This window comes from Alligator sinensis, unplaced genomic scaffold (genome assembly GCF_000455745.1).
Source record: "Alligator sinensis unplaced genomic scaffold, ASM45574v1 scaffold606_1, whole genome shotgun sequence".
NCBI classification, from domain to species: Eukaryota; Metazoa; Chordata; order Crocodylia; family Alligatoridae; genus Alligator; species Alligator sinensis.
Genome location: NW_005842472.1, coordinates 429,160 through 438,442, shown reverse-complemented (window position 1 = coordinate 438,442; position 9,283 = coordinate 429,160).

Genomic DNA, 9,283 nt, shown 5'->3' with positions numbered 1-9,283 from the left:
AGAATGGGAGGGAGGAAAGGAAACAGAGGGAGCTCCTTCTAGGGGTTCCCCAGCTGGTTCTGGAGGGTTGGGTGGGTGAATTGGAACCCCCGCCCCCCCAGCCTTGGGGGGCTCCAATACATCTGCCCCACCCTGCAACAGGGGCTGAAAACCCCCCCCCCCAGACCAAACTTCCTCTGCTTCCTTCCAAGAGAACAGCTTGAGGCTGGGAGGCAGCACAGACAGAAGTTACAGAAGATGTTCTGTTTTGAAACATCTTCTTTTGACCCCACATGCAACGAGAGCTCAGATTTTCACCCAATCAGCCATTTTCAAAGGTGTATGCAGCCATTCACTTGCATTTAGTTGCAGCTGTAAACTGCTTTCTCTGGCCAGATTGTGCAAAAATTGCCACTTCTGTCTGTGCCCTGTATGAGCTAGAGTTATTTAGTCTAGAGAAGAGAAGGCTGAGGGAGAATTTGTTAACAGTCTTCAAATACCTATAGGATGATTGAGAGAGGATGGAGATGGGTTTATCTCTGTGGTTGTAGGGAACAGGACTAGGATCAATAGCCTTGAGCTTCTGCAAGGAAAATTTAGGATGGAGATTAGGAGGAATTTTCTGATTATGCAGGTGATCATGCATTGGAAAAGGCTACCTAGAGAAGTTGTGGAATTTCCATCCTTGGAGATTCTCAGGAGCAGATTAGATAGACACATGGCTGGGATGGTTTTAGTCAGTGGTGATCTTGTCTTGAGCAGCGGGCTGGATTAAATGACCTTGTAAGGTCCTTTCCAGCCTTATTTTCCAAGGATCCCTATGATAATTATGTAGTGGAACATGATGAAGTAAACTTTCTGGTCCTAAAATAGGTCTAATGAAGTTCTGAGCTGCTTCTGTTTCTACTGCTTGAATTGTTAATCTCCACATCCTATCAACACCCGAACTCGGAGGTGCAGCCCTTGAGGGCCATCAAAAGAGCCATGCCGGTGTCATCTCTGATGCCACATACAGCTACCCAGGGATGAAACTGATCCCAGGAGGACACCACAGACTTTATGGTGCTGTGGAGTGAGGCTGAGGTCCTGAGCCAGTTTGCCTGGAGCAGGCAGTCTGACACCCACATCTATGAGGGCTTGGTGGGCCGCATGCAGGAGCATAGACACAACCAGTTGGTGCCAGTGCCACTGTGGCAGAACACCTGTGGTGTCTGCCACTTTAAGAGCTGGACTAAGAAGCTGGCAGGTGTGGCCCTGGCTCTGATGAGCAGCCATTTTAAGATTCAGGCCAGCAGGGCTGGAGGCAGCAGTTTGCTGCCTGACACCATGGAAACAACATCTCCTGGTGGAGCTGCTGCTCCTACAACAACTCAGAGGTGAGGGAGAGGCCATGGGGAAGGAGGAGGCCTCTTGGTCCTGGGCATGACTTGGAACTGCACCCTGCTGGGGAAGGGTGGCCTGTTGGGGCTCCTAGTGGTGTGGGATCCCCCAGGAAATGCCAGGCCAGTTACCTCCCCAGGGAAAGGCGAGGAGGGTTGTCTTAACCCCAGCCCCTGCCTTCAGGTGGGTTATTTAACAATGGAGGCAGTAGAGGGCCAGCATACCCAGGTGTGGCATCTGAGCATGGTGGGTGTGAGACCCCAGAAAGTGTGTAGTGGGGCCAGGCACAGCTTTGGCCACCTGAGCCCATATGGGGTGCAAGACCCTGGAGAGTGGGTAGTGGGGCCAGGCATGGCTGTGGCCACCTGAGCCTGTGTGGGGTGCAAGACCTTGGAGAATGAGTGGTGGGTCCAGGTACACCCAGAGGGCACCTGAGTCCCAGTGGGGTGTAGGACCCTGAAGTGTGAGATGAAACCCTGAGAATAGGGAGGCCAGTCTGAGGTGAAGTCCTGAAAGCAAGGATCTGCAAGGTCCAGGTAAACCTTTGGGCACCTGAGGCCAAAGGTGGACTGGAGGCCAAGGAGAGGCCCTGAGAGTGAGGGGCATGAGTAGGGGTCCAAGGAAGCGGGATTATGTTTGAGTGTAGGGCCAGGTCTAAAGTAGGCCCATAGTTGAGCAATTGTTCAGTCAATGCACAATGGGGTAGCGAGAGATGCCCAAGAGACTGCACCAGGACTGACTAGAGAGCTAGGCCTGAGGATCTCACAGAGTAGGGCAGGCTGAGTGTGGCCCAAGGGGTCAGTATGCAAGAGACTGGGTGAGAGATGATGGCATGTAAGAGGACCTGGTAAGAGAAGGGTGGTATGAGCGTGGCCTGTAACATGGCAGTGTGAGAGAAACATAACTGTGTGTTTGTTGGGCCTGGCCTTGAGCTGGCAACTGAACAGCTTGCCATCTGCAAGGCTTGGGATACAGTATAGGGGTGGTTGGAGCTACATACTTAGGCCCAGGAGAACAGGGCATTCAAAGGGCAGCCTCCTGCCTAATTAAGACCATAATTATTTAACAACAAGGCATGGCAGGAAGGTAGCATGCCCAGAGGCAGGTGGGAGATCAGCACTGGCTGGTCGGGGAGTTCCCACTTTGCCACAGTGACATAAAGGTCAAGGCCCTGTGGGCATAGTGGCTCAGTGTCACCAGCCACAACTGCTGATTGGGGGCAGCCTGCAGAACCATGCCCTTTATGCGGTAGCTGGACCGCATCCTTGCAGGAGGTGTTAAACATTATTGAGCAGCCAGTGCTCCCTCAGCTAGGCAGGCACAGGCCTCTCATATGTGGAGAAAGGCATTGATGCCAGCAGTGTTGTTATCCTCAGTTGCTGGGGGCAGGGATGTGTAGCATAGGCCAGGCAGCGGCAAATGTTTCAGGGAAGCATGGGCTTGGCCACTCCACCACCGAAGCTCAAGGTCCCATGCCAGGTTCTGAGGTGTGCCTGGGGCATCATGACAAGCAGCAGCATGGCATAGTGAGTTGGGCACTGCTTGATAAGCACAAATTGCTCCTCGTGGCATGGCTGAGACACTGTCACCAGGGGCATACTCAGGGAGTAGGGCATGTGTGGGGGCAAAGGAGCCCCAGGGTGCCTCTCTGCAAAGGCCTCCTGTGGGGAGGGTAGGGGTACCTTCAGCTCCATGTCCCAGTCAGCCAGGAGCCATAAGCCCCCCAATCCTGAGTGTCACAGGCCTGGTGGCAATGGAGGAGACTGTCTGACCTGCAGGAGGAGAAGGGTGGGGGAGTGGGTCTGGCTTAGTGGTAACAGGTGCTGCCAGGATCCAGGTCTGTCCTGGCCTGGGAACAGGGTGGGGAAGACAGGCTTCCTGTGGCAATCACCCAGCAACCCACCTGCCCCTGTGGAGCAAATGGGGATGGGAGACATAGCCAGCAGCTGCCTGTGCCGTGGCCTGCCTGGCTGACTTACCATGGTCCCTGGGCACCCATGCATGCACGACCCCTGATCGGAGGCAAGGCAGTGCCCACCCCCTTGGTATAGTGCATGTTATCTCAGAAATGTTGCAAACTCTCACAAACAGCCTCTTTCTCCTGGCTTTGCAGCTCTAGCAGCTGTACACGGGGGGGGGGGGGGCCCCCCGCCTGCCAGTGAGGATGTGCTGTTAGGGTCCCCACCAGTCTCAACCAGGGCCCTATGTATACACCAGCTCCAGCAGTGGCAGACCCAAGACCAGACCCAGCTGCTGGACTGGCTGGTCACCATGGTAGAGGAGTGGCTGGTGGACTCATGGGCCTGGCACACAAAGGACACTGTGCACAAGTGGGAGAGGGCTGCACTCAAGGTGGAGAGGTACTGAGAGAGAGACCAAGCAGATTGGGAATTCCAGGTTAGGCTCCTGGCCCTCAAGAAGAGGCACCTTGCCCTCTTTAAGAGGATAGTGGAGGCTCAGGAACAGCAGACCACCTTGGTGGCCAGGGCACTGGAAGCCATGGAGGAAGACCACTAGGTGCTGGACACCATTCTGGCCCTGGCAGCCATCTTCATACTGCCTGCTTCCCTGCCTCAGGCCCTAGCCTCACCTGCCCCTGGCAGCCACTTGCTGCTCACCTGAAAGCCTCCAGTAGACTCGGGCTGAGTTGCAGCAGCACCTCCACTGGCCAGGTCTCCCAGCTCCAGCACCTGCCCCAGGTCCCCTGAGAGCTGTCCCCCATGCATGGACCCACCCCCGCAACTCACCCTGGCTCCATGTGGTCTGACAGCAGGAGCTGCCCACAGCAGGACCAACACTGCACATGGACTCTTCTGGCCCTGGTTGCAAGAGGGGCATCCACCTGCAGTGGCAAAGCAGCTGACACCCTTGGCCCTGGGTGAGACCACCTACCCTCCAGCCTCACCGCAGTGTGCACACCCATGGTGGTGTGGCCAGATAGCAGTGCTGGGTGCCTGTCCTTAGATTCTGCCCCCTAAGTGCCCCAAGCACACTGCCCCCATCCGCCCACCTTGGGAGGGCACAGGAAAAAGGGTATTTTATCAGTAGTGGTTGGTGTGGTTGGTGGAGGGGCTCTGTGGTTCCAGAAAAAGCGGAGATTGAGTCTGTTGGGGATGGAGGGGGGATGGCGTCTGGTGTTGTGGAGGGGAATAAAGTGCTTTTCTGAAAACTGTCTACAGTGAGTGTGGTGCTGGGGGATACATGATGTTGGCACAGGATCTATGACCCAGATATATTGTTCTAGGTGGACCCAAACCCTCAGACCAGCCATGGCCTCTCCATTCAATAATAGGATAACTTTATTGACACACAGTGATAGAAGATAAGAATAATGGAAATTATTCTATATCTACAAGTCCCAGGGCTATCATCAGAGTCGAAGTCTACGAACCAGAGTACCAGTATATATATATATTGGGCCAGTATACGAATTTCACCCTGAGGTTCTCTCTTGAAAGTCAGATGTAAGCATTCTGGAGGTTGGAGGCTGAGGCCCACCCAGTGAGATGGGTGAGATGGTCTGGTGGTATGCTCTCTGTCCATCGTGGCCTTGGGTTCTCCTCTCAGGGACCTTTTGTTACTCTGAAATCTTTCTTTTTGTATGACTCTTCATCTTTGGGCATCATTGATTGGCCTCCCTGTTGTTGTCAGACTGTCTAAATTCTGTCCTGTTAGCATATTCCTTTGTTTCACAAACCTATCACATGCACACATCCTAATCTGGTCTATCCTGGTCATCTCCTAATTTGATCTGTTCCCTAAAGCTGGAAATCTCAAAGCCTCTCCAGGTGGGCCCCGTGACTTGATGTCACCTTAACTCATGTTATGAATCAGTGCAGTATATGTCTTTAGTTTCCCAGCCTCTCTGTGTGCTTGCTGCTTGCCTGTGTCAGACACAGTGGGCTTTTTAGAAAACAACAAGCAGGCTTTTTAGAGATCAATTAACCCTTGCCATTGCCATTGTCCAGGACCATTGTTCTAATGCATATAAATACTTTACCAAACTTCTAAACAACATTTTCCAGATGGCCTACAGCAGGGACTGCAGGAGGAGGTGGTCCACCAGCACCTTTCCTGCCTGGTGCCCTGGCCCCCACTGCTAGGTGTGTGGCTCACCCAGGGCCTTGGTGGGGAAGGGCCATTGCTGTCACTGCCTCCACAGCTGGTGATCCCAGTGCCAGGCATCCTCTGCCCACTGCACCTCCTCCACCCAAGCCTTGCAAAATTTTCCCCCAGGCCTCATAGATGCTTTTACCTTCATCAGCACACAGGCTGCAGCAGTGACCCAGGGGATGCTGGCCTCCATGACCTTGAGGCAGGTAGCGACAATGCACCAGTGTTCCTTTAGGTACCAAAGGCACACTCTGCCAGCACATGAGTCCAGCCAAGGCATCTGTTGAAATGTGCTTTGGGGATTGTCCAACTGGCTGGTGTAGGGTTGCATGAGCTAAGGGAGGAGCAGGTAGGTGATATTCCTGATAAGGAGGGGTGGGACTGCCACCTTTCCCAGCTGGAGGTCCAGCACCCCTGGCACATAGTGCCCACTCTCCACCAGAGCTGGCAGGGCAGAGTTCCAGAACACAGGGGCATTGTGGGCATTGCCCATCCAGTTAGTGCTCACATTGGTGAAGGTACTGTGGTGGTCAATGACAGCCTGCAGCATGAGAGAGTGAAAGTCCTGCCAGCTGTAGTAGAGGTGGGTATCATGGAGCGGGCAGGTGATGGGGTGTAGCATGTTGGAGTTCCAGGGGTGGCTGTGATGCCCCCAAGTGGCTCCATGACCATGCCCCACTCTGCCCCAGGGCTCCTTCCCTTCTCACCTGCCATGCCTTGATGTAATAGTAACAGTAGGGAGCCTGACCATGGACCTTCACATGGCTTCAACCTAATTGGACTCCCACTGGCCTCTACTTCTCTCAGGACCCTCACTGGGCCTCTCTATGGCTGTGTCACTGCAAGGCACCTAAAGCCTTAGAGGCCAAGTGTGTCTCTCCAATCCTCCCCTACACCATGCTCCAAGCCTTGTGGGTATTACTGTTGTCTCTCTCTCCTGTTGGGGCTTTGGCCTCCTTGGTCTCTGCCTCTTTCCTGTAGCCTGGGCCCACTGTATTGGACCTGGCTTTGAGGCAGTAGCTCTGGTCTAGCCCTCTCAGGTGCTGGCCCTGGCCCCTTTGTGGCTATGCCTGTCTTGGGCACTGGGCCCCTAGCCCCAATGTGGCTTCACTTTCTGCCCACTCTGGGCTCAACCCTTGCCTAGTCCTTGAGCTGGCAGGGGTCAGGGTGATTGTGTGCCCCATAGGCATTAATGGGATCTCTGTATACCTCCCCTCCAGTTCCAACTCAAACCACCAGTGTAACTGCAACATAAACAATAAGCCCTTGGGCTATAACATTAACATAAAGGGAAAACAGCCCTCTGCACCTTTAAGAGGAAAAACTTTCCCTTACCCCTTATCTAGGGTATCTTCCCAGCCCTGGATTATGTCTTAGTGAGCTCCCATAGCCTCACTATCTGTATTCAGCACCGCAGTCCCTTCAGGAGCCCTGCTGCTGGGAGCTCTTCACCCTGTAGCAGCCAGGGAGAAACTAACTTACCAGTTCAGGCTCTGGGCTTATATCTTCCCAGGGCCCTGTCCTCTTCCAGTCAGCAGAGTGCTTGGGTTGCCTGCAGGTGCCTGCTAATTGCCTCATTTGTCTGGTTGCTCCAGCAACCTGCAGCTGCTGTGCCCTGTGTGCCTTGCAGTGCTCTCTTGCAGGGCTGCTTTTACCTTAAAGGAACAGGGAGCCCCAGACTCTGTTACATGGGGATATGGGTCCTGTCCAGAGCCCTGATGCAGTGAGGGAAGCCCAGGGCACAGAACCCTGCCATCACCTCCAGAGTGATGGCTAGAAAATGATATTTTGAGATTTGCTTATAGGAATTGGCTTATAGGCAAAGTAGATATTGTATTAGAACAATGGTCCAGGGGAACAGCAAGGGTTAATTTGGTTTCTAAAAGCCTGTTTGTGATAGTTTCACAGCCTTCAAGGTAGACACTGTCTGAGGTCAATGGACAAGTGAGCATACACATCCTGGGAAATTGAAAACATTCAAACAGTTTTTCATAACAAAGAGGCTTGGCACCAGGTTATAGGGCACCTATATACAAGCAGCAAGGCTGCTCTAATGTGCTGTAATTACAGCTCATCAGAGCAGTCTCACTTAATCGAGTCTGCTGGAATGTGGGAATTACCAAGCCCAAGACGAGGCTTGATAGACACCCAGCTGAGGTCATCTGACCTCAGTTCTCTTTCATGCCGGGGCAGGGGGTCAGACACGATGATACTTTGTGGTCCCTTCTGACTCTACAGTCTATGAATCTATGAATCTCCAAGAGCACGTATATAAATGTCCATTGTGCCCAGCTGCAAAACCCCCGGGATTTCTGGTTTGGAATAAAATGTTAAGGTATGTGCATGTGATGGGGTTTATGGAGATAGAATTTTGACCCTGCCTCGCTGGAGATCAGCAACAGGTACAAACTGCTTGCAGCCCTAGCAGAGCCTTCTAAGTTGCCAGCTCCTGCAGGCAACGCAGGCTCAACTGTAGCTACCACCCCTGCTCTCCCCAAGACAAAACACAAAGTGTTTGTCATAGGAGACTCCATCCTGAGGAGGCCGGAGTGGGTAATCTGCTGCCCCAACCCCTTAGCCCGGGAAGTCTGCTGCTTCCCAGGGGCCCACATCTGAGACATTGTGGAGAAGATCCCAAAGCTCCTTCAGCCCACTGACCACAATCCCATGCTCCTTATCCATGTGGGCACCAATGACACGGCTTGGAGCGCACCCAGACGGGTCCTGAGGCTCTACAGGGATTTGGGAGCGGGGCTTAAGTATCTAGGAGCGCAGGTGGTGTTTTCTTCAATCCTCCCTCTCTTTGGCTTTGGGCTGAGGAGGGAGAGGAGGATCCAGGTAGTTAACCAAAGACTGTGGCGCTGGTGTCATCAGGAGGGCTTTGGCTTCCATGACCACAGCCTACTCTTTGGTGAGAGAGGCAGCGAGCTGCTGGGAAGACATGGCCTCCACCTCTCTCTGCTGGGGAGGAGGCTCTTCTCAGACAGACTGGCTGACCTGCTCCACCGGACTTTAAACTAAGCCCACTGGGGGATGGGGGGACTACTGCCACTGCTGGCCCACTGAGCAACCCTTGCAAAGCCAGCAGGCCAAGGCACTTAAGGGAACCCACCCCTGCCCTAACCCTGGTACAATTTGTGGGCAAGGCAAGAGCCCCCAAAGGGACACTTGCCTGCCTGTACACAAATGCCAGGAGCTTGGGGAATAAGCAGGAGAACTTGTCCTCCTGCTTAACACAAATAATTATGATGTCATAGGGAAAACAGAAACCTGGTGGGACTCCACCCATGACTGGACCATGGGTATAGATGGCTATACCCTGTACAGGAGGGATCGTGTAGAGAAAAGGGGCGGGGGTGTAGCTCTCTATGTGAAGGAAAGCTACGCGTCCCTGCAAGTTGATATTGGCAACCAGGGTGGACAACTGGAGACCCTCTGGGTTAAAATCCATGGGGAACACGGCACAGGGGACACAATGGTGGGAGTCTCCTACAGACCTCCCACCCAAAGTCAAGAGCTTGACCAGGAGTTCACCCAGGAACTGGCTGAGGCTGCATGCTCCAGGACCATGGTTGCCATGCGTGACTTCAACTACCCAGACATCTCATGGGAGGATCACTCAGCAAAATCTGAGTGGTTGCAAAGCTTCCTCTCCTGCGTGGATGACCTCTACCCGACCCAAGAAGTCTACAGGCCAATGAGAGGAAAAGCGTTGCTCAACCTAGTACTGGCAATTGGGGATGACCTAATTGGTGAGCTACTGATTGATGGGAAGCTGGGTGACAGCCACCATGAGCTGATCACCTTCAGC